The sequence below is a fragment of the Alligator sinensis genome, unplaced genomic scaffold (genome assembly GCF_000455745.1).
Source record: "Alligator sinensis unplaced genomic scaffold, ASM45574v1 scaffold777_1, whole genome shotgun sequence".
NCBI lineage: Eukaryota > Metazoa > Chordata > Crocodylia > Alligatoridae > Alligator > Alligator sinensis.
The window spans coordinates 1,829,407-1,834,598 of NW_005841882.1; positions in this window are offsets into that span (position 1 = coordinate 1,829,407).

Consider the following 5,192-nt stretch of genomic DNA (forward strand, 5'->3'; position numbering starts at 1 on the left):
TCTATAAACTCACTAGGGGGGACCAGAAGGGTTTGGGGGAGACCTTGTTTCCCCTAGCGCCCCCTGGGATAACAAGTAATAACGGCCACAAGTTGTTGGAGAGTAGGTTTAGATTAGACATCCGTAGGAGCTACTTCACAGTTGGGGCGACTAGGATCTAGAACCAACTTCCAAGGGAAGTAGTGCTGGCTCCTACCCTGGGGGTCTTTAAGAAGCGGCTTGATGCCTACCTGGCTGGGGTCATTTGAACTCAGTTTTCTTCCTGCCCAGGCAGGGGGTTGGACCTGAAGATTGGCTTCCGAGTTGCCTTGCCGCGTCCCTGCGCGAAGCTGCGGCTTCTACCCGCGTAGCAGCTCCATTCTTCCCAGACTTGCCACCGCTGCCGTGTGCTCCTGGTGGGCTGCTGGTCCTGGGCTCCAGAGTCCCTTCATATCCTTCTTTGCAAGAGTCCCCAGCAGCTCCTCTCTTCTCTGGTGGTGCCTGAAGGCAACTTTCCCTGGGCATCGTCCTCTTCATATCCCCGAGCGCCGAGCCCCATTGGCTCTCCTTCGGCGTGGGGCATCTCCTCACCCCTCTAGGCCATAATCACTACCAGCTGTGAGATCTTTCAAGTAACAGGGTTTCAGTCAGGAACCCTGGTACACTCAGCATGGAGGAATTAAATTTAATGTGCATTACCTAAAGTGCATTAATGAATGTGTATGTGTCAGAATGCCACCTCTCTCTCTCCCCAAAAACTCTGCTGTGTGACAATTTGGTTAACATGGTCACTGCAAAGGGAAGACATCCCATGGGCTCTTTAGGTAACACTGAATTGTAACCTGAATTGGAGTGGGGAAACCTGCTCCCTCTGCCTACAGGAGTGACATCACATACCTGGGTGAGGGGCTTGGGCTCCCTATTGTTTTGAGCAATGTCAGTCTACCTGTCAACCAGTGATGCATTTCAAGTTGGTTTGCTAGCAGCCAACAGGTGCTGGCCTCCATTGGACCAGGTAAATGAGATCATAAGCTTTATATAAGTTAAGGACTGCCCAGGAGGAAGAGCAGCAGCCATGATGAAAACTCAGAGAAAGAAGAGCTGGACCATCTGAAACTTGCTCTCTCTCTTGAAACTCATGACCAATGAACTGCCTGCCTCCAGAGGGAATCTACACCTGCCTTTGGATGATATTTGTGAGTAAGCTACCTGAGATCTAACTAGATATATAGCTTGCAGTAACTCAGATGCATAATCAAAGGTTACCCAGCCATGCCAGTTTGCTCTATGGGATTTCTCTGATATTTCTCTACTCTGTATCTTAATTCCAAACCTACCCCTTGTAACCAATAAAGTTCTCCTTTGTACCTAGCATGGGAGACTTATTAGGAGTGGGTCTAGATTATGCCTTGGGGTCCCCTTGGTTTGGCTGACTAAGGGAGACCACTATTTGTGCTTCTGACTGAGGGAAGCACCCCAAGATCTTGAAGTGGGTTGAGTACTCTCAAGGAATTCTAGGCCTGTTTCTCAGGGGGCACAATGCCAGAATCAGGCCAGACCCTGGGTAGTGGCGGCACTATTCCTAGGCTAGCAGCTGTGCTCAAAGAAGGGGGTCGGCTAGATGTGAGGTGCCCCCAGGGAGGCACTCAGAGCCCGGAAGGTGGTCGGGGGCAGTGAGGTGAGTGGCTCAGCACAGAAGCACCCCCTACTGGCCCGCCACAGTGTAGACCCACATGTAAAAGTAGGGGGACCATGGCAGCCAAAATCCTGCTACTGCAAAATTTAAAATATGCTCAAGAGGTCACAGGAAGAGGGCCACTCCCCCTGCTGCAGAACCCTTACAGTCCATACCAATCTGAACATGAAGTAAAATTCCTTTCTGACCCTGAGAGCTGGGGCAGGTGGGGCAGCCATGGAGGGTCTGGGAGAACAGGCAGGGGTTGGGAGGTCTGGGGGAGCAGGCAGGGGATGGGGTCTTGCAGGGGTCCCCCCATGGTCCCCTTCCCCCTCCCCCAGCCCCTCCTTCCCTGCCCCTACTTATCAGCTCCAAGTCTGGCTGCAGCTCCCTGCTGCAGCCACTGGGGACTGTCTGAATCATTGAAGCTCTCCAATTTGTGAGTAGGTGATGGGCCCAAAATTGATGTGGATCAGGTGAGGGAACACATTGAGAAACTGGACATTCACAAGTCTGCAGGCCCAGACAGAATGCACGCAAGGGTCTTAAAAGAGCTGACAGACATCACTGCATCCCCCTTGGCAGGGATATTTGAAAAATTGGGGCGCTCGGGTGAGGTCCTGGATGACTGGAAAAGAGCCAATGTGGTTCCTATCTACAATAAAGGGAATTAGCTGGGGAACTATGGATCAATCAGTCTGACATCTGTCCCTGGAAAAATTCTGGAGAAAATTGTCAAGGGATCCATTAACGCCATACTAACAAAATGCGAGCTTCTGAATGCCAGCCAACATGACTTTGTGATGGACAGGTGTTGCCTGACCAACCATCTCTTTCTATGACCAGGTAACATATGCCCTGGACAAGGGAGATGATGTGAACATCATTTATCTGGACTTCAAGAAGGCCTTGACCTAGTTCCATGATGTCCTTATGGTTAAGCTGAGGAACTGTGACCTAGATCATCATACGGTCTGATGGCTAGGCAACTGGCTACAGGGTCAGACCCAAAGAATACTAGCTGATGGGAGCAAATCAATGTGGTGCAGTGCTACCAGTGGAGTCCCTCAGGGCTCGGTCCTTGGGCCAGTACTCTAACATTTTCATCAATGATCTAGATTCAGGAGTCAGATGTGAACTGGCCATGTTCACAGACAATATCAAATTATGGGGGAGGGCCATCACACCGCAGGACAGGCTGGGGATACAGGCTGACTTGGACACTCTCAAGGTGGGCAAACCAAAACCAGATGGCCTTTAATACAGAGAAGTGCAAGGTGTTGCACCTCGGTAGGAAGAACCCTCAGTATACTTACAGGCTTGGCAGTGCTACACTTGCTAGCGCTACTACCAAAAGGGACTTGGGGTCTTGATTGACCGCAAGATGAATATGAGCCACCAGCGAGATGCGGTGGTGGGCAAAGCTAACCAAACTCTGATGTACATCCACCGATGCATCTCAAGCAAAACCAGGGAAGTCATCCTCCCATTTTACTCAGCTCTGGTGAGACTGCAGCTGGAGTACTGCATCCAGTATTGGGCCTCCCACTTCAGGAAGGATGTAGAGAAGCTTGAGAGAGTCCAGAGGTGAGCCACTCATATGATCCAAGGCCTGGAGGGAAGGCCATATGAGGAGAGACTGAAGGATTTGGGACTTTTCAGTCTGGAGAAGAGAAGGCTCAGGGGGGACTTGGTGGCAGCCTACATCTTCATAAGAAGGGTACATCAGGACCTGGGAGAACATCTGTTCACCAGATTTCCCCAAAGGATAACAAGGTTTAAGAGTCATAAATGACAGGAAGGCCAATTTAGACTGGATATGAGAAAAAAGTTCTTTACGGTGCATGTCCAGGAGGTGCAAGCATCTACTCTGGATTCCTTCAAAGAACAGCTGGATTTATTTCTTGCTGGGGTCACTTGATCCCAGCTGACTTCCCACCTACGGTGGGTGGAGTGGGGGGGGCAGGGTTTGACCTGATGATCTTTTGCGGTCCCTTCCAGCCCCTAATGTCTATGAAATCTTTCCTGAAGATTCAGAGAGCTTCGAATCAATTTGGACCTTTCAATTGGTCCCTTGATTCAATTCGGATTTGGAGATTCAGCCACTGAATTGGGCCAAATCTCCTCCAAATTGAATCGCCACCTGAAGCTTTGCACAGCCCTAGTGTAGAGTCTACAACTTCCCTAGGCAGTCTGTTCCACAGTTCTAAAAGTGAAGACGTTTTTTCCTGATATCCAATCTAGACCTGCTTTGCTGCAACTTCAAGCAATTTGGCCATGTCCTAGTCTCTGAAGCAAGAAAGAAAAAGTATTTTCTCTTCTTTATGACAGCCCTTCAGGTATTTTGAAGACTGTTATCATGTTCCTTCTAACATGCCTTTTCCACAAGCCTAGCTCCTTCAATCTTTCCTTGTATGACTTGCCTTCCAAGCCCCTGTCATTTTTGGTGCCTGCCTCTAGATCCTCTCTAACTTCTCCACATCCTTTTAAAAATATGGAGTCCAAAATTTCACACAGTACTCTAGATAAAGTCTAACTAGTGCTGAGTAGAGAGCCACTATCACCTTCTGAGACTTGCATTTAATGCTTCTGTTGATGCATCTCAAAACTGCATTTGCCTTTTGTGCATCTGCATGGGCGACTGGTGCCTCCCAAGTCTGGAGGGACACCAAATCACCGATCAGGGCAGGGATCCCCCAGCCAATCGCCAAGCCTGAAATCACCAGCGGCTGAGTTGTGATCTACCAAAATTCCCAGTTCCTTGTCATGGTGCTGCTCTCCAAACAATTGTCACCCATTTTGTATTTGTATTTTTGATTATTCTTCCTGAGGTGTAGCATCTTGCATTTGTCAGCATTTAACTTCATCCAGTTAGCTCAAGCCCAACTTTCCAACCTATTAACATCCTTTTACACATCAGTCCCAACCTCCAATTTGTTTGTAATCCTTCCCAGCTTCATGTTGTCTGCCACTTTGCTCAAGAAACTTTCTCTGTCAGCATCCAAATCATAATAAACATGTTGAACACCACTGGATCTAAGTAACAGGGTGCCCCTACTGGCTGGGCTGCACCTGGCTTCTTACTCTGGCCCCCTAAGATGGCTCTCTTTTTTTTCCTTTCTGCCACATCTTGATGATGTAACTGAAGCGTTGTTTTAGGATCCTGCCTGTACATAACTGAAGCCAAGGCTGTTGGTGCTTTGCTTCCCCCTACTCCTCCCCAGCCACGGGTCTGACTGGGCAGTTCCAGGATCTGCCTTCTCTCTTTCTTGGACTTTCCCCATCTGTGGACAGGGTTCAGCTCTTGTCAGACTTTGGCCTGCCTTAATCAGAGCCCTGGCCCATATAGACTCTGGCACACTCTCTCAGGCCTTATGCCTAAAGAGAGGCTTTCATCTGCCTCCTGCTCCAAAACCAATGAAAGCAGCAGAAAGCAAAGACATAAAACTCACAAGGTTGTGCTTGCTTGGGGCCAGGGCTTTGTGGTGGGGGGACCCGTTCCCCCACCTGTTATCCCCAACCCTGCCTGGCTATGTAG